Genomic DNA, 21,768 nt, shown 5'->3' on the forward strand with positions numbered 1-21,768 from the left:
GAATTATTGTGCGTGGACTTGTACGGACCTTTGCCCAAGTCATCAGGAAACTTTGCTTACATTTTAGTAGTGCTGGAGGCGTTTTCCAAGTTCATCAAACTATACCCGATTAGGAAAGCTACAGCCAAAGCGGTCTATAGCAAGCTTGTGAACGATTATTTTGTTCATATTGGTAAGCCCAAGGCGATTCTATCAGACAATGGGGCACAATTTACTTCTAGGTTGTGGAATGAAGGCATGACAAGTAATGGCGTCGAAGTGATTCATATTTCAGCTTACTGTCCGGCTGTAAATCCCGCTGAGAGGTATATGCGCGAGCTAGGCCGACTTTGCCGTACCTATTGCCACCACAACCATAGGGCATGGGGCAAATATGTAGCAGAATTTGAGAGAATTATGAACACCTTGAGACATGAGTCTACGGGATTTTCTCCAGAGGAAATCCTGTTGGATGTCAGAAGTAAAAGTTTAGTGGAAGAGATAATCAAATTCCCTCGACGGATTGACATTAGCATTGGCGTGAAAAAAGATCGTTTGCGTGAAGTAATGAAGATAAAAGCCGATGCTCGCGTACGTCGTCATGACGCTAAAGCGCGTTTTGCTATGTTTGCAATCGGAGACTTAGTACTTGTAATAGCTCTACATCTACATCTACATTGATACTCCGCAAGCCACCCAACGGTGTGTGGCGGAGGGCACTTTACGTGCCACTGTCATTACCTCCCTTTCCTATTCCAGTCGCGTATGGTTCGCGGGAAAAACGACTGTCTGAAAGCCTCCGTGCGCGCTCTAATCTCTCTAATTTTACATTCGTGATCTCCTCGGGAGGTATAAGTAGGGGGAAGCAATATATTCGATACCTCATCCAGAAACGCACCCTTTCGAAACCTGGCGAGCAAGCTACACCGCGACGCAGAGCGCCTCTCTTGCAGAGTCTGCCACTTGAGTTTATTAAACATCTCCGTAACGCTATCACGGTTACCAAATAACCCTGTGACGAAACGCGCCGCTCTTCTTTGGAACTTCTCTATCTCCTCCGTCAGACCGATCTGGTACGGATCCCACACTGATGAGCAATACTCAAGTATAGGTCGAACGAGTGTTTTGTAAGCCACCTCCTTTGTTGATGGACTACATTTTCTAAGCACTCTCCCAATGAATCTCAACCTGGTACCCGCCTTACCAACAATTAATTTTATATGATCATTCCACTTCAAATCGTTCCGCACGCATACTCCCAGATATTTTACAGAAGTAACTGCTACCGGTGTTTGTTCCGCTATCATATAATCATACAATAAAGGATCCTTCTTTCTATGTATTCGCAATACATTACATTTGTCTATGTTAAGGGTCAGTTGCCACTCCCTGCACCAAGTGCCTATCCGCTGCAGATCTTCCTGCATTTCGCTACAATTTTCTAATGCAGCAACTTCTCTGTATACTACAGCATCATCAGCGAAAAGCCGCATGGAACTTCCGACACTATCTACTAAGCCATTTATATATATTGTGAAAAGCAATGGTCCCATAACACTCCCCTGTGGCACGCCAGAGGTTACTTTAACGTCTGTAGACGTCTCTCCATTGATAACAACATGCTGTGTTCTGTTTGCTAAAAACTCTTCAATCCAGCCACACAGCTGGTCTGATATTCCGTAGGCTCTTACTTTGTTTATCAGGCGACAGTGCGGAACTGTATCGAACGCCTTCCGGAAGTCAAGAAAAATAGCATCTACCTGGGAGCCTGTATCTAATATTTTCTGGGTCTCATGAACAAATAAGCCGAGTTGGGTCTCACACGATCGCTGTTTCCGGAATCCATGTTGATTCCTACATAGTAGATTCTGGGTTTCCAGAAATGACATGATACGCGAGCAAAATACATGTTCTAAAATTCTACAAGAGATCGACGTAAGAGATATAGGTCTATAGTTTTGCGCATCTGCTCGACGACCCTTCTTGAAGACTGGGACTATTTGCGCTCTTTTCCAATCATTTGGAACCCTTCGTTCCTCTAGAGACTTGCGGTACACGGCTGTTAGAAGGGGGGCAAGTTCTTTCGCGTACTCTGTGTAGAATCGAATTGGTATCCCGTCAGGTCCAGTGGACTTTCCTCTATTGAGTGATTCCAGTTGCTTTTCTATTCCTTGGACACTTATTTCGATGTCAGCCATCGAGCGAAATAGACAATGAAAACTCTAAATTTAAGTTTGTTTATAATGGACCATATAAAGTCATTGGTATACCTCACACAAATGCTTATTGCTTAGAGTATCCAACCTCTGGAAAGCTATTAGGTATACTGAACATTGCAGACCTGAAATTGTACCAACCAAGGATTGATTAATACCACAGAAAGGGTAATTTGTACAGTATGTAAATATAGAGTGTAAGATTTAATGATGTGCCCTGTTGCGATGCTTTTGCCTGACCTAGAGGTCGTTAAAGAAGTTGTCATTAATACGTAAATAATTTTGATTAAATGATTTAAGAGTAACTGATTAGTAACCAATTGAAAAATCCAAGCTGGTAGTTTAAGTTTTCAGCTGAGTCACAGTAGATTAAGGAATGTAAATATGATTTTGTAACTAGCTGTAAGATTTCATAAACATGTGATTTACTAGTCATTGCCGATGTACTTAGACGCTGTTTTAAGTTTCAGGCTAGTACATGCGTATGATGATGGACAGTGTTGAGTTATCCACTGTGATAGTGTTAATGGACTCCTTGAGATTACTCGGGAGTGAGTTTTTCCGAAAGAATTCAGTGAAACGGACGTTCTGGAAGTGCCATTACAAGGGCGAGTGAGATCAAGCGTGCCGCACAGGCGGGCGCAACAGTACTGGCGAGGCGAAGTCGCTGTCGGCTCTTGTGCCGCTGTCAGCTCTTGTGCCTCTGTCGGCTCTTGTACCGATGTCGGCATTCTTTGTACTTGCGGGTACGGAAGGCGGAGTTGTTTTTTCTTACCGGACAGCTGATGTGAAAGACTTCTGCTGTCAATATTTATGTTTTTGTCGATCTGCTGTATATTATTTTTTGTTTAGCGTTAAGTGGACTCTCATGGAGAGAGAATTAATTATGAAAAGGTTATATAAAAATGTGTATTCTATGTAATTAATTATTAATTTGCGTATTTTGATCTACCTGTTTTTATGACCATGTACTCTGATTAATTTTGTAAATAGTATTCCATTTCTTGATACTGATATGAATTTTGCTGATTTTAGAATAGCTAAACCATTTTCTATGTTTTCTATGAATTTTAATGTATTTTCAACCTGTTTTCTTTTGTGTAAGATCACAGAGTGGAATAAGGTTAGGAGTGTCTCCACTCAATTATTATGGTCTGAAAATTGGTTTATGGTTAATTAGCCTAATACTAAATCTTCTTAATGTTTTGAGCATATACATTTCCGCTGTTTCCTTTTTGAGACATTTTCTGAGTCTGTTTAGGTTACACGAACATCCTCAGACAATGTGGGGCACGTATAACGCTGGAAATGCATATCCTCCTATTTCCATCTATTGTACTATAAATTTCTTCCTTATTTTGTAACCTAAAGATATGACATTTCTGTCTCTTTATATATTGTAATTGTTTTACAGTTTGTATATATATATATTTTTGCATTTATGTCGATGTATAATTGGTTAGTTTTGTAAATATTACTTGTACTTTTACGCTGGGTCCGGCCTAGGGAAAACTATGCTATCGAACGATTACATCGATAGGTCGTGTGGAGAACCAAAGTGCTTAGGATCTTTGGTAGTGTTAACTCTGCCGCGTGGAGCGCGGGTAGAGCAGAGGGGGTCTGGCTGGAGTAGTGCACTGGAGCAGGTGTGTTGTGTGACGTTCCCGCGAGTTGCCGCGCTTTCGGGGTTTGGCAGCATGTAATTGCGCTCGACTTGCTATGATAGTTTCTGACATGGTGTCGCGGACGGGAAGCATTAGCTGGCGCACATCGAGAGCCCGTTTCGCCTGGTTACCGTGTCGAGAAGGAGGCGCGCCAACATCCAGCTTCTACAACAGCGACGGCCGACAATGAGAGACTGTCGCCACCTTCTCGATCGACGGCTTCAAACCTTCAATCAACCAACAAGGAAGACTGGAAGCACGTAAAGTTTTAGAACTGTGTGGCAGACCTCAGCTTTTCAAACTATTCCACTAGCAAATTACAGCATCTTAGCATGAACCTTTGTTGCTCATTGTCCCAATTGCATTACCAAGCAGAGTCCCTTCCTTTTCCGGAATGAACCCGAGTGTCGTTGAAATTCAAAGGCCAGCATTAAAGTAATATCATTCGATTTCACTGCTTTAATTTCAAAGTTCAGTTAAGGTATTCATAGCTGGCTACAATATTTAGATTACACGAGCACAAATGAAGAGTGCGAGTTTTGTTACCGTATTTTAGCTTACCTGTGACTGCAGCTCAGCTTGGTACGTACTAAATTTTACTATTGTTAATTGTTCAGAATCATTTAATTCAAGTTCAAAGTTAAATCTCTTATTTCTAAATTGCGTAGATTCAAGTCGCTTTTGAAATGATTGTTGAGGTAGCCCAAGACTAACCTTATTTTATTGAATTTCGGAATGCTTCAGAAACAAAGTTGACTATTAACTTCAGTCACTAAATTAACTTTCAATTTTCCGGTTTTATTAATTCTTTTGCTAAATTAAGTCAGAGTGTAGCGAAATTTACTACTTCTGACAAACATTCAGTTTTCACACAACACGTGTCAACCTTCAGTTGCCACGCTTTTAGTGCTAATTATACGTGCATTAATCTTTCATTTTCAGTTATTATAATAGTTGTCCATAGGACTGGTGACCGTAATTTTCCACAAATCTCAAATATCTGATTAACGCCAATTAATCGTTAACGTAACGACCGCACATTTACTTTCTTTATTAATTTTACTCTTTTCTCAAAATTAATTTCCACCGATTTCATTTGCATTTTTCCTTTCATTTAGATGTAATCCTTTCCCCCCTCTTTACCGACAGATTAACCTCGGTGACGATTGCTTTTCCCAAATTTCCATTAGGTACACGCGGTTTAATTTTTCACTGTCATTAAGGTCGATAAGTGAGGGGAAGGTTACAGACAACCTAATAAATCCATGGACCCTGAACGTCAGCAGGGGAGTGTTCAAGCTGATAGAGCTCTGTAATGGTGTGAGGTGAGTGCAGATGGAGTAATATGGGACCCCTGATACGTTTAGATACGACTCTAACAGGTGACACGTGCGTCAGCACCCAGTCTCATTACCTGCATCCATTCATTTCCATTGTGCAATCTGACGGACTCGGGCAATTCCAGCAGGACAATGCGACACTCCACACTTCTAGAATTGTTATAGAATGGATCCAGGAACACTCTTCAGTGTTTAAACACTTCCGCTGGCCACCAAACTCCCCAGACGTTAACATTACTGACCATGTCTGGGATGCCTTGCAAAGTGCTGTTCGGAAGGGATCTCCACTCTCTCGTACTCTTACGGATGTATGGACAGCCCTGCAGGATTCATGGTGTCAGTTCCAGCCAGCACAACTTCAGATATTAATCGAGACCATGCCACGTCGTGTTGCGGCACTTCTGCGTGCTCGCGTGGCCTTTCTGTGTAAATGCGCCGAGTCGATATCGCGGGCTGCGTCCCCGTGCTGCTCCGCTGAAGCTCGAAGCTCGCCGCTACTGTTCCACCCATGGATTGCTGCCACTGCACGCTACTTCGTCGAATCAGTCATAGTCCGGCCCGGAGGACGAAAATGTTAGCGTCCGCAGACTAAAATTTGAATGATCAATTTTAGCGAAGAATCAGGAATTTAAAGGACTGTATAATGGTTCAGATCCATTCGGATTGCAAGGTTCAAATGGTTCAAATGGCTGTAAGCACTATGGGACGTAACACCTGAGGTCATCAGTCCCCTAGACTTAGAACTACGTAAACCTAACTAATCTAAGGACATCACACACATGCGTGCCCGAGGCAGAATTCGAACCTGCGACTGTAGCAGCAGCGCGGCTCCGGACTGAAGCGCCTAGAACTACTCGGCCACAACGGCCGGCGGATTGCAAGGAATGAGAACATATGTAAAATAGCACTTATTACTGAAGACAATCATACACAAAGAAAATATACCTATTCGCCCCTTAGTATACGAAGCGGGCGGGCTCCGACCTACGACAGCCACCCAACCGAGTCTCCATTCTCAACCGCTTCCCTCTCGCCGTGCCGCGTCCCGTAAGCCGCCCTTGCAGGTGGGTATCCTGGTCATTGCTCTTCAGGCACAAATAACTCGAGAGAGAGCAGTGCTCTCTAGTGACTCGGGCGAGTGTACCAAGTGAACAAATGTGAAATAATGACATTTGCAATTACAGCCTTTCGAAATGGTGTACCATATGACTTACTCTATACTGTCACTTTGAAATGGTAACATACTTGATAGTGCCGTAGTCTCTACAGAAGAATGTAGGAGGTTCGCACTTCCATTTTTCTTTTTCACCTTCTGTTCTCTAAAATGAGTATGTGACTTTCTTATTAATTTATCATAAATAAATAGTGGATGTTACACATTAAGAATAATGTATTTGCTGCCAACGCCTGAAATATTGCCCCAGTGGCTACAGATCTAAACGTGGCTTCCAGTCTATGTCAGAAAATAAACACAAGTCACACACTGGAAGTTATTGTTATTATGAAAATTTGTGTAAGAGATATACTACTACATTTTATGAACTGTCTCATTTTTCTATCTTGCCGATAAATATCTTCTACGAGGATAGTGAGTAGTTTCAAAAAACGAAATTACGAAGCGAATTTCGACCTTGATCTATATGATGAAGTACGTCACTTCACAGTGACGGTAGTCAACACAACGTCGAGAATATGGATATTACTCATGTGTAAACTGACACTAGACACTATAATGCAACTAAATTCGGTTTAAACCGAAAATGTGATGGAGATTCAACTGAGTTAACGAATAACTTATACCAATACGTATCTCAAATCAATGTGCAGCACATGTAGCGTTCCGCTACCAGCAAGTCGCTGTTCAAGCCATCGACAAGTTCAGAATCTTTTCCACGATTTTCTCTACTCTTCTTCGACGATCGCTAACAGAGTTGACGCAACCATTTGACGCTCTCCCCTTTTCGTACATAAACTGTGTGAACAGCGCGCCAGATGCAGCCGACAGCTGTCACTCGAGTACGCTGCGATCGCAAATCACGGTGAAGAGAACGTCCCATGAGATGTAGAAAGGTAGTTCCAGATCATGTAGCAACCATGAAAGATTTGCGTCTAGCGTGATACACAGTGACAAACACGTCCCATGTGGTGACGGCTTTAGTCTCCACTTATTCACAAGTCACAAACTGAAATAGATAGTAGCAAAGCAAAAGGAGAAGTGCAGAATTCCGTCTTCAAATGTTCCTTTTTAAAGGAAATTCAGGTGTTTTTCTCCAATTCAATTCTCATACCATTGCAAGGGTTAGTAAAACGATTATCTACATCTACATGGATATTCTGAAAATCAAACTTAAGTGCCTGGCAGAAGTTTCATAGTGCACAGGCTTTGAGAGACAGCTCAAATCATTAAAATGGTGCAAAGCTCCAGAGTCTCATAGAACCCTTATAAAGTACTACACTGTGTCCCACGAGGCATGGGCAGTATACAGCGATATAACAGGGACGCTCATCCGAAGTATAAAACTTCACATGGATACAAGCCCCAGTAGAATAGTTTCCGAGATGGTAGACATTAATGTACATTTGTTTTTGGGTTAGTGCCACGCACTTGTGTGTCTTACTCACCAAACCTCTTTTACGTTTTATTCTAGCCGTCGTCTAACCTCTCTGCTCAGGATGTCTTTCCGCCATAGGAATAGGGGTAGACACAAAATTGAGTGTTGTTGGACTCTCTTTGTGCTTTCTTCCCATTCACTAAAATTTTCTACTGTTGCAAAATAGTTTGAATTATTCGACACAACTTCCTGCATTCCATTTGTTAAGTACCATTCAAATCAGTTACGTGTAAAGTCTTAATTCCATAAATAACAATTACATTAAATGTGTTCCATCTCAGAGACATTTGGAATAGGGCATATATCCATATGAATTTTTTTTGCTTCAATGATCCTTCCTGTCCTATCCATGAATACTGGCCCCTCCTCCTTGGACAATCTCTACACCGAATTTGCTGCTGAGTTAGTCCCTGCTTTAAACATAATATATAGTAGATCCCTCGAAAATCATGCGCAGTAGCTCGAAGAAGTTACCCCCATAACTACCATCTAACATCATTTACATCAACTTTTTAGAGAATCTTAGAACGTATTCTGAGCTCAAAAGTAATGAGGTATCTCAGACAGAAAGAACTCCTCCACGTCAATCAACATGGATTGCAGATCATCGATTAAGACACGCTTTTCTTACATGAGTTCTTGAAAGCCATGGATCAAGGCAATCAGGTTGATGCAGCATCTCTTCACTTCCAAAAGGCCTTGACGCATCACCGCACATAGCCTTATCATCGGAAGTGCGTTCATATAAGGTATCAAGCGAGGTTTATGATTGGACTGAGGATTTCTTAATAGGGAGGACTCAGCATAGAGGCGCAACCTCCGGTGGAGGATGAGGCAGTGAGTATTGTGTTGCCAGTACAGAAGCAGTAACACCAGAATGGGTTGGTCACGAGAAGTCAGTGACTTGGAACGTAGACCAGCCATTGGATACCACCTTAGTGACTAACCCATCAGCCACGTTTCAGTCGTCTGAAGCTGCCCAAGTCGACTATTGGTGATGTGATTGTGAAGTGTAAACGAGAAGAACGACCACAGAGTTAAACAAAGACCAAACAGATCTCGTATACTGACAGGAAAGTGCCGTCGGGCATAGCGGAGGGTGTTTGTAAAAACTCCCATAAAATTAGCGGATGGAAACACTGCTAATTGAAACGTGTTCGAATGGCTCTGAGCACTATGGGACTTAACATCTGAGGTCATCAGTCCCCTAGACTTAGAACTAGTTAAACCTAACTAACCTAAGGACAGCACACACCTCCCTGCCCAAGGCACGATTCGAACCTGCGACAGTAGCAGCATCGCGGTTCCGGACTGAAGCGCCTAGAACCGCTCGGCCACAACGGCCGGCTGCACTGCTAATTCCAAAGTGTTTAAAGAAGTTCACGTAGCACACCATCATCAGTGGTTTTTTCTAATCTAAAACATGCAGAAAACAGCATGGTTATACAAACAGAATGGCACATTATTACATTTTTACTATTCGTTTTTTGAAATATAGTTTTCTATGGATACTTTCATACTACCTTATTTATTGTATGTTACAGCATGTTTTTGAGAATTTTCTCTGCACGCTTTTTTTGTTGTTGCCAACTTTACTCAGCGAACATCATGTCATCTGCAAAAATCTACTGATTTGTTGCCGAAACTAGTTTGGGCCAATAAAGAAATAAACGAATAACACGGTGTTTTGCATCAAGGCGGACTCAATTTATGATATTGTTGTATGACTGAACTGACTAGTCTGCCCAGAGTCCCTACATGAAGTGAATGGGACACCTGCCGGATGAGTTACAACACCGATTTTGCACCAGATCCCAGCGTCCGACATCACTAACTTCTGTCGTTTCAGTTATTGATGAAGGTTGAGGGGAAAATCCTCAACAGAGAGCGAGCGAGGTGGCACAGTCCTTAGCACACTGGACTCGCATTCGGGATGACGACGATTCAAACCCGCGTCCGTCCATCCTGATTTAGGTTTTCCGTGATTTCCCCAAATTGCTTCAGGCAAACGAAAGGATGGTTCCTTCGAAAGGGCACGGCCTACTTCCTTCCCCATCCTTCTCTAATCCGATGGGACCGATGACCTCGCTGTTTGGTCCACTTCCCCCAAATCAACCAAACAACCTCCACAGACATGCAGACACCTCATTGAAAGTGTCCCCTGCAGAATTTAAACCGTCATAAACGCGAAGGTCCCATTAATTTTCACTAATAGTATCCGGATGCTTTTGATCAGACTGTTTATGCTCTTCGGACAACACAAAAGCTATCGGGGTTTATTCTGTTAGCAATATCGAGCCAGGCGCCCGTTCAGGCAAGGGATACTATGTACTCCTAGATCTTTGCTCCCATCCGATATAGGCACAACATTGCTGTAAATATCTGCGCCGCTCGAGCTCTGGGGCTCGGAGTGAAAGAAAACATTTCTTTAAACTACACCAGTCAACTTCTCACAAATTTTCGAAACGCGCTAGATTATAGTGGAAAACTTTAATTGCGTGATCGAAAAACGGTAACAATACCGTAATTTTAATTATTACGCTATTTACAGAGCCAGAAACCTCTGGTGGCTAAACACATGCCACCTATTAGTGGGGGAATATCACGGGACTGTTTCACTTTGAGACAAATGCTTTTCTTCTCGTCCATGATACAAAAGCAGAATTGTGCGGTGGCTCCATTGTGCCAATTTCTAAAGCTTTATAGTTGGACGAAGTGTCAATGGAGACAATTATTTTAAGCGCTCAGACAAGTATAAGGAGATTCTGACCATATACAAGACAACCTATCACTTATCAGGCAATACAAGGCTAAGATTCTCCGCATTACTTATATAGCCGCAAAAGGATACACAATCCGATCGAGAGATGCACCGCTGGAGTTCAGTCTTGCCCAATCCTACACCATGGAATTAAAGAACACAACCAACAACTAATCGCTGTCTTGGAGGACGCACAGGGCCAAGTATCCAAGCATGGAAGAAAACTGAAGACCACATAACCCCGCATTATCAAGACCTGTACACCAGCACAGACGCCCGTACTACACAAATTCCATGGCTTGCTCGAATCCCCAACCATCTGCAAAAAACGGAGGACGCAAACCCCAGACTTTCTCAATCCTTCGACTAAGAAGAACTAGTACAAATCTCAGAATAGGATCCAGCTAATAAAGTGCCTGGAACAGAGGGCATTTCCACTAGCTTTAGAAGCCGTTTTGGCAATATCTGGGTAGACAACTTTTGCAGATCATTAATAAATTTTTAAATGATGTACCATCACCGGAGACTTTCACTGAGGGAATTGCAGACAAGCAAGCCCAAAACAGAATGATACAACATTATCAAAAATGGTTCAAATGGCTCTGAGCGCTATGGGACTTAACATATGAGGTCATCAGTCCCCTAGAACTTAGAACTACTTAAACCTAACTAACCTAAGGACATCACACACATCCATGCCCGAGGCAGAATTCGAACCTGCGACCGTAGCAGTCACGCGGTTCCAGACTGAAGCGCCTAGAACCGCTCGGCCACCGCGGCCGGCACAGCATCATCAACCAATCGCGTGCCTTAACTAGTTTCAAGTTTTCTGCCCGGCCACTTATTGCAGGAATGCAAATAGCCACCCACCCTAATAGTATCAGTTCACACCGACATCGGTTCAGTCCATGGGAGGGATTCTTGCAATATACAGACACATTGTATCAGTGCTTTTCGCATTTTCAGACATCACAATCACCTATGATCGCATCGAGAGTTACTACATAAGAAACGGCCCATGAGTTCCGGCTTTGAGCCCCACTTCGTTCAGACTACAATGGGGTTCATCCTGCACGCCAAAACCAGAATCAAGGTAGTCTTTCGTCTGAGACAATCTTGCCCACTATCGGCGACATTATATGCGTTAACCATTGAACTATGTACTTCTGCTGCGCCTCTGTTCTAACCTGGAGGGCCTCACGCTACTCAGATGTAAATATTAAGCTCAGAGATATGCAGATGACTTCAGTTTCATCCTTGCTGCCGAAGTAGGTCTTCGGCTCACGTTACAAATACGATAGCAGCGCTATCTACAATAGGCTAAAATCAGCCCATCTAAAATTGGGCCGTCAACATGTCGTATCCCAGTCGCTGCTGTGGAGCAACTGGATGCACAAAATGCAGTCCTGTAAGTCTAAGTCGCCCACTTCATTAAGACCTACGCATTACATAAGCTCCAACACGCTGTATCGGATTACCCCAACCATTTCAAGATAGCAAAATAAATTGTGGCAGCCGCTGCTTGGCCAATCTTGTTGTGTAAGGTCTTCTAGTCACTGTAACGACAGCCAAGTCCATTTTTGAAGGCGGTTTTAGGTTGTGCATTTTAACATTATTTACACCGTAATTATTTTTAGTTTCTTCGCAGTTACTACAAATTCTGCAATGAAAACCTTGATCAGCACATCAAGGCTAGTCGACATGACCTTGCCAGTACTGAAGGTATTTTAAACCAGTCTCCACAACTGCAAGAAAATGCTGATTTTTTTTACCTAATTAGTTTAGTTTTATTGAAATAAAATTTCATGTGGAGCTGTAATGAAAAGTATTTACAATCTGGAAAGCAAACCAAATTGTAAATGTCTTTCAGTACAGACCCTACATGATGTTTTATTTCAAAAAAATGAAAAGCGTTTGGTGACAAAATACTCATTTTCTTGCACATGCAAAGATGGATTTAAAACATCTTCAATAGTTATTGTTGTTGATTCAACTAGATATGTAGGTGTTGCAGTTGCGAACAATTTGAAATGAAATATGGAATCATCACATAGAAAAATTTTGGGGCATGTGAAACAAAGACTTTTTTTTCAGAAAACTTACAAGATGTAAGAAGTTTACTTAAGACACTGTCTATACTAAGCTTGCCCGTCCTCTTTTGCGGTACTGCTGTGCGATACGAGATCCTTACTAAGTATGAAAAAATTAAAAGAAGAGAAGATTGTTTTGTACTATTGTGAAACAGGAGAGAGGATGCCACGGTTACGATCTATGTAGTTACGATCTATGTATTGGGGGTGGCAATAGACATAACAAAGCCGTTTTTTGTTGCGGGGAGATTTTTTCACAAAATTTGAATCACTGTCTTTCTCATCCTTTTGTTGACTCCCGTCTACAGAGGGCGGAATGATCATCGTAATAAAATAAGAGAAATCACAGCTCGAACGGAAAGATGTAAGTTTTATGTATTTTTCACACATACTAGTCGAGAGTGGAACGATGTGAAATTTGTCTCAGCGCTCTGCCAAGCACCAAAGTGCAAATTCCAGCGTAGCTGTGTAGCTGCAGATGTAGAACTAGCCCTACAATCATATCACTCAGTCTCATTCTCCAATCAGACTTGCAAATTATCTCAGAGACCAAACACCGATCGTATACTTGGTATGTGTCGCATTCCAGTCATTACTCGATAACCACAGTCATTCCGGACTCCAGACTTACAATATTGTAACAGCAGTATTGGGTCAAGCGACAAAAATGTGGTAAAAAATACGTTGAGCGATTCTTAAAAGTATTAAGTCATCTCTCTTGGTTTGCACTGACGAGCAATGCAAGCTGTAACACAACGAGAACCAACGACTTCCTTGGACGGCTAAGGGTTCCTTACTTGACCAGATAGGATGTACCAATATTAAATAAGGGATCTTTTGTCGGGTCTCCAGTTTAAGTATGAAGAACTTCAATTTCAAGATTAAAAAAGAAAAAAAAAGAGAAGAAGAAGGAAAGGAAAGAAATATATTGAATACCGCAGTGTGAGAGTCATTTTAGCAGGAAAGAGAGAGAGAGAGGGAGAGAGAGAGGATGCACTATAATGGGAAATGGCAAGACCACAATTAAAAGAAAAATAAAGTAAAAAACGCTGTAACTTCTTTGACTAGCAGCGAAAACATGCTCGATCCCTGGTTCGATCCCAGCCACTGAATAAATTTTGATAGAAACTCGTTAGCAATGGTGGCCGAAAACTTCCACTACAAGGACTAACCCTCGTTCTGTCAACGTTCTTGACAAAGTGGGTGGAGGGGCAGACAGAGTTTCAGGGCAACCTCTGTCTTTGGCGTGGGAAACTATCCTTAAAAGGAGGAAGCATCAGCAGTGATAAATGGCAAAGGGATGCAGAGAGAAACCACCGCATTAAAGACACATGAGGTCAATGGGAAAGTCGGCATATACTTTCTTACCCATATTTTCATATCTCTGTAAAGGAGATGAGAACCGCTACGCCCAGGGTTGAAATCAGATGGTTTTTTTACGGGTTCCAAAGGAAAATGTCTCAGATACACCGCCGCTCAGAGTCGACACGCAAAGGCCTGAGGAGATGGCATAAAGGGCATCTATAAAACTTCCCCTCCCCTTCACGATAGAAAAGGGCAGTTCGCAGAGTAATGAGCAACAGGAAGACATTCTACACAACGTTTGACACTGTGGACGCGCCCACCCCCACCACCCAGGCGACTCGACTCTTCTCTACAAACATTGTTGGGCTACGACCCCAGTGAATGTGATCAGACCACCTCAGAGTATACCACGACCACAGTGATGCTGTTCTAGCGCCTGAGGGCAGGCAGCCTGTTGGCCACCCATTATATTCTGTACTCCCGCAAGCTGGTGCTAGAGCGCCACTCAAAGTCTCTGTATAGGTTCTCAACAGAAGTGCGTGCCCAACTGGGGAATCTTACAGAGCACTTTGTCGTTTTATTTACGCATGCATGAGCAATGTACCCTGCCCCCCCCCACCCCTCCCCCGTTGATCACGCCACAGGAGGGCTGAAAAAGCATAAACACCCTTTGTTGCTTCGGATCAGGCTCAGATTTCGTTGAACGGTTTTGAAAGTTCTCTAGTGGTTCCACCCTATATTCCAGAGCAAAAATTGTGGTGGCGCTACACTCCAAAGTTATCGGACCACGATGTCCGTAGAGAAAGGTTAAATCGTGTAGGGGTGTCAGCAGTGTTGAACGTTGTCGTCCTGCTGCTCATCGCCAGGTGAACTGTTATTTTCGACCTTGAAATGTGCGAGAGCAACGCCCCAATGGAAGGGTGGATTCAGTGAGGTCCTGTATGTCACTCCTGAGGCCACTACGTGCTGATTCTGAGCGTCAGTGTGTTCTAAGTGTTTTCCCAGACCACAAATAAGAAAACCGCCTGGTTTCAACACTGAGCGTTGCGGTTCTGACCTTCTTCACAGAGGCGTTCAAATGGTTCAAATGGCTCTGAGCACTATGGGACTTAACATCTGAGGTCGTCAGTCCCCTAGAACTTAGAACTACTTAAACCTAACTAACCTAAGGACATCACACCCATCCATGCCCGAGGCAGGATTCAACCTGCGACCGTAGCGGTCACGCGCTTCCAGACTGTAGAGCCAGACTGTAGACGCCACAGAGGCGTCAAAAAATGGAATGACATGTCGGTCAGAGAGGGAGTGACGACCTTACCATTTCGTGACATGTCCACGATGGCGTTGGATAAAATTGTGGTGAAATTCTGTTCGCATGTGACATCATTAACCCACCTGACACCTCACATGAACTTCTAAGCTCTGCCCCCCCCCCCCCCCCCCCCACTCCTTGACTCGACATCTTGCTGTCTGATGCGTCACCGATCCCGAGAGTGACGTCACAGTTCACTACACTTAGGCACAATTACAGAGGAAGATTGTAGGCACCTTTGAGACAAATTTTAAACTTTTTCGCCGCAACGGGAGACAGTTACGGTAGTGTGAACATATTCCTAGATATTTAACAGTGTTGTACTGTTTACAGTGTTCGATCGCCTCAGTATAACCGAACATCATACGGGTTTCCTTAACATTTAAGCACAATCTGCGTATATCTGTTTCGTATGTAGACGGCCATGAGTCAGTTCAAGCACCAAGCGTGAATTTACTGCAGGTCTTCTAGCATTCCACTACAGCTTTCTAGAGTTCCGACTGTCTAACTAATCCGCCTTGTTAGGGATGCCACGTCAGAGAGCCTCACAAGGGCAACAGATTTATTTATTTATTTATTTTTGACCAGACGGATGATGGAAGCGCGTTCAGAGCTCGCAACCAGGAAACAACTCACGCTCTCAATCTCCAGAAGGGGGTTCCGCAAGAAGTCGCCGCAGTCTGACACAGGCTGTTGCTACTTCCCAACAGTGACTGTAGCAATGATTTGACGTTGCGTCAAGGCAATATTGTGGAATTCACCAAACATGATTCGGCGACAGATCCGAGTGCCATATTCTCAACAGATCCTCAGGGAAAGCCTCAAGGCAAACAAAAACAGGAAACTAAGGTTTAAAATTTTTCTGCCATATAGACTGTTCCACGAAATTTTGCGCAATACTGCATAGATTTCCGTCATTTGAAAATTTTGTGCTCTGCGTAGCCGACGTCTTCTGCGAAAATGTTAAGTGAAGATAATCGATGTAAAGTCGATAAGGCGAGCTTCCACGAAGGAAAGCGCTCGGAACAACGCATATAACAGCAGAAGCGCATGCGCTCAAGCAACTCTTTCCGCTTGCGGAGAGACAATCGAGTGGACCGTGAGTGCGCTGGCGCGATCTTAATTTGGGGAGCTACGTGTACGCCCGGCAATGCAAACCTGATGTTGCTCAGAAGACTCTGCACCGGAATATCGCGGCAGGAAAATACTGACATCTAGCAGTTCCCTTGAAATTTCATGGAACAAAAACTGGAAAGTTTAATAAATACATTCAGGTATCAAAAGTCATGGGATACCTCCTAATATCGTGTCGGACTTCCTTTTGCCCGGCGTAGTGCAGCACCTCGACGTTGCACGGACTCAAGAAGTCGTTGAAAATCCCCTGTAGAAAATATTGAGCCGTGCTGTCTCTATAGCCGTTCATAATTGCGAAATGTTGCCGATGCAGGTTTTTATGAACGAACTGAACACTCGATTACATCCCATAAATGTTCATTGGGATTCATGTCAAACGATCAGAGTGGCCAAATTCCTCCCTCGAATTGAAAAAACTTCTAACCAATCGCGAACAATTGTATCATCCATAAAAATACCGATTTATGGGAGCATGAAGTCCGTGAGTGGCTGCAAATGGTCTCTAAGTAGCAGAACATAACCAATTACAGTTATTGATCAGTTCAGCTGAATCCATTCCATGTCACAGTGCCATGCTGCCATGGCTTCGTGGGACGTGCGCCACACTCGAACCATACCATCATCTCTTAACCACTGAAATCGGAACTCAACTCTCCAGGCCACGGTTTTCCAGTGATATAGGGTCCAAGTGATATGGTCACGAGCCCAGGAGAGCCGCTGGAAGCGATGTCGTGGATTTAGCAAAGCCACTATCGTCGCACTGCCCTAATTGATACGTTCGTCATACGTCCCACATTGATTTCTGCGGTTAGTTCATGGAGTGTTGCTTGTCTGTTAGCACTGACAACCATGCAATCGCCGCTGGTCCCTGTAGTTAAGTGATGCCCGTCGGCCACTGTGTTGCCCGTAATGAGAGATATTGCCTGAAATTTAGGAGTTTCCTCGGCACACTCATGACAATGTGGATCTAAAGATTTCCGAAATAGATTGTCGCATTTCTAAAGCTCCAACTATCACTATCATTACGCGTCGGAAACCTGCTAATTGCCGTCGTGCGGCCGTAATGGCGTCGGAAACCTTTTCACATAAATCACCTGAGCACAAATGACAACTTCGTCAATGCACTGCCCTTGTGCACGTGATACTACCGCCATCTGTATTTGTGCGTATTGCTATCCCATGATTTATGTCATCTCAGTGTAAAAGCACATGTTATGCAGCGATGGCATTATATCAGTCCGTCGAAAACCAAATGATGTAAGGCATCCTGCTTGGTAACAAACCACCGTTCAGCCTGGTGGCTGAATTATTATTGTGTTAGGGATATTTACATGACATGAACTGGAGCTTCCATCAGTGTTGTTGATGTTGTGGTCTTCACTTCTAAGACTGGTTTGATGCAGTTCCTGACGCTATTATACCATGAGCTAGCCTCTACATTTCTGCATTACCACTGCATCTACATCCATCTGTACCTGTCTGCTGTATTGGTTCAAATGGCTCTGAGCACTATGGGACTTAACATCTGTGGTCATCAGTCCCCTTAGAACTACTTAAACCTAACTAACCTAAGGACATCACACACATCCATGCTCGAGGCAGGATTCGAACCTACGACCGTAGCAGTCGCGCGGTTCCGGACTGAGCGCCTAGAACCGCTCGCCCACCGCGGCCGGCCCTGCTGTATTCAAGCCTTGGTATCCCTCTGCCCTTTTTAACCCTCACACTTCTCCATGACCAAATTTACTATTCCTTGATGGCTCGTGATGTGCCCCGTCAAACGAGCCCTTCCTTTAGTTGCGCCATTCTTTTTTCCTCAGCTGGATTCAGTACCTCTTCATTAGTTATTCGGTCTACCCATCAACTTTTCAACATTGTCCCGTAGCAAGATATATTTCAGAAGATTCTGTTCTATTCTTGAATGTACTATTTATCGTTCACGTTTCACTGCTGTTCGATGCTGCACTCCAGAAAAATACTTTCAAGAATGGCTTCCAGACACTTAAATTTATTTCATTGTTAATACTTTCCTCTTTCCAAGAAATACTTTTTAATCTATTGCCAGTCAGCATTTTATATTCTCTCCACTTCGCCCTTTGCCAGTTATTTTGCTGCCCAAATAACAAAATCTATCTAGTATTTTTAGCAACTTATTTCGTAATCGAATTGTCTCAGCCTCCCCTCATTCAGTTCGACTAAATTCAATTACAGTAATTTATTATTGTTGGTGTTCGTCTTCTAACCTGTTTTCAAGTCACTGCCTGTTACGTTCAACTGATCTTCCAAGCCCTTTGCCACATATGTAATAGTCATTCACAGGAGAACGGTACAAGAACTTAATATCTGATCAGGTGCATTTGCATGTTCGCATGCTATACTTCGCAAACATCCTGTACCTTCAATAATACTGTATAACAACACTCCATTGCTCCCGAATTCTGTAAGATTGGTTGGTTGGTTGGTTGTTTCGGGGAAGGAGACCAGACAGCGAGGTCATCGGTCTCATCGGATTAGGGAAGGACTGGGAAGGAAGTCGGCCGTGCCCTTTGAAAGGAACCATCCCGGCATTTGCCTGGAGCGATTTAGGGAAATCACGGAAAACCTAAATCAGGATGGCCGGACGCGGGATTGAACCGTCGTCCTCCCGAATGCGAGTCCAGTGTCTAACCACTGCGCCACCTCTGTAAGAATTCTGTAAGAATGGTGTGAGGAGTACGGATATAAGTCTACCTGTGAGGGCTATAGGTCAGGTGATCTCAGTCCCGTCGCGTGCATTGGAAATATCACGAAATACGACGGGTGCAATTTGGACCAAGCTCCGACAAATCTCCGTGATCTACACACAGAGGCTGACTGATAAGAGATAAGAATTGCTTGTGCTTGCTCTGTTCTCGGTTAGTGTCATATACAACACAATTTCCAATTTCACTTATCTTTTTTATCTAATATGCATGTAGTTATGTCCCAGCTGGAAACTTGCCTTAATATGTTATCTCGATAAAATATGCTGCGAATATAGTAAAAAAAAAAGAAAAGTAGCGTTCAACCGGTGATCAGTGAATCTCTTTTATGGTTGCTCAGTCAAAGTTTCTTTAATCAGCCTCTATCTACCGCTTACTTTTGCAACTCTACAGGAGTTCTTCTCCGCCTGCATGTATATATGTATACTCAGCAAGCCAGTCTCTGGTGCGTGACGCAAAGTACTTCCTGTGTCACTGTGACTTTTCCCCTTTTTGTTTAGGTCGTGAAAGGTGCACTGAAAAAAGGCGTTCGTTAAGGCTGAGTGTGATCTCGAATAATTCTAATTTACCTTCATGGTAGGAGGCTGATTTTGCTAGCGACGTATGCTCTCGAAAGTTCAAGAGTAAATCACATTGTGATGTACAACCTCTCCTTCGTAACGTCTGCATCTGAAGTTGGATAGTACATTCATGGCGGTTTCGCCTTCACTAAAAGAGTTCATGACGAAACATGCTGTTCGCCTTTGGAATTTCTCAATTTTCTCCATCATTCCTATGTTTTAGGGATCCGAGACTGTACTTCCTTCGTGGCTGGACTACACTCCCTGAGGGTTCTTCCAATGAATTTTAGTCTGTAATCCGCGCATATTAACCAATATTTTTATGTTGTCTTTGCAGTTTGTATCGCTCTCTACGCTCATCATAAATATATAATGGCTGTGACTCCTTCCACTGATCGTTCGGCAATGGAATTAACAAACGATCCTTCAGTCCTTGCAGATCGGGCTTTGAGAAACGACGGAAAATAACGTTTCCGAAAAGGCATGACGCAACTTGGCATACAGGAAGCTAGATTACAGCGTTCACTCCACTGCAAAAAGGAGTGCTCAATATGGACTCAAACTACATGCTCTGACTAAGCCGTGGTATGCCATCGCTTCTCACAGGAGATCCTCTAAGAATTTTCGAAAGGTGAGGAAGATCTACTGGCAGATGGGATATATGTGAAGCAGGCATATCCGCGGTGTTTGGTAGATTACTGATACTTTCTTCGCCATCGTCAGATGGTCGATTGCCGTCTGATGGTTGTCACAGTCCAATGCCAAAATCGACGACTTCCATTATGTTACCGTGTCAATGCCATGCGTGCTCATGTTTCCATTCAGACGCTATGACTATGCCCCAGGAGCGTCCCACGTATTACTTTGCTGCGCGCCATCATAGTTGTTTGAATGCTATGAATCTTTCTCCTGCACTATGCTGCACAGTTGGGTAAAATCAAATACCATCCACAAAGCAATAGCCGACACTAGGAAGGACTTGCAGCGCTCCTCATTGGGAGATGAAACAAACCAAAGTGATACCTTCAAGTTAGTCGAAACGTCGTCTTTCGTGTTATAATTTCTATCCGGTTTTACAGAACTACGCGCCACAACGTAAAAAAATACTTTACTCAGTTTAAACAGACTGTTGAAACAGCTGTATTCAAATATTTTTGGTTTGTCACGTCCTTTGAGTAGCCAACGGCCTTGGAGCAGTGGTAACACCGGTTCCCGTCAGGCCACCGAAGTAAAGCGCTGTCGGGCTGGGCTAGCACTTGGATGCCGAGTGCTGTTGGCAAGCGGGGTGCACTCAGCCCTTGTGAGGCAAACTGAGGAGTTACCTGACTGAGAAGTAGCGGCTCCGGTCTCGTAAACTGACAATACGGCCAGGAGAGAGGTGTGCTGACTACATGCCCCTCCATATCCGCATTCAGCGACGCCTGTGGGCTGAGGATGACACGGCGGCCGGTCGGTACCGTTGCTCCTTCATGGCCTGTTCGGGCAGAGTTTTTTTAACGTACTTTGAGTTCGATAGCCTCCATTGTAGCAATATCTCAGAAGGTTCTAACACTCCCTCACTAGAGAGGGCCCTGAAGACAGATTGACGGGGAAAAAATCGCAACATAAAGAAATGACACCACTATGAGCATACAAATCAGATTTCCTTTAAATACACGCTGTAGTGGACGTGAGCTTAGTTACCTTTGAGATTGGACGTGATGTTAGTCAAGAACGCCTTTAAGGCGACAAAGACGCCATTATCAGCTCCTCACTGAGTTTGAACGAAGTCGTGTGATAGGGCTACGAAAAGCTGAAAGTTCCTTCTGCAATATCGCAGGAAGTGTTGGCAGGAATGTAGACACCGTACATGACTGCTTGCAGTGGTGGTCACGAGAACGGTTGGTCGCAAAAAGACCGGGCTCCGGACGACCATGTGGCACTACCGAGAGGGAACACCATCGTGTTCGCTAGGGGAAACACCGTCGTGTTCGGCGTATGGCCCTGGCACATCGTACAGCATCTCCAGCAGCAATCTGAGTAGCAGCTTGCACCACAGTGACACAACTAAGTGT

The sequence above is a fragment of the Schistocerca piceifrons genome, chromosome 1 (genome assembly GCF_021461385.2).
Source record: "Schistocerca piceifrons isolate TAMUIC-IGC-003096 chromosome 1, iqSchPice1.1, whole genome shotgun sequence".
In the NCBI taxonomy this organism is placed as follows: domain Eukaryota; kingdom Metazoa; phylum Arthropoda; class Insecta; order Orthoptera; family Acrididae; genus Schistocerca; species Schistocerca piceifrons.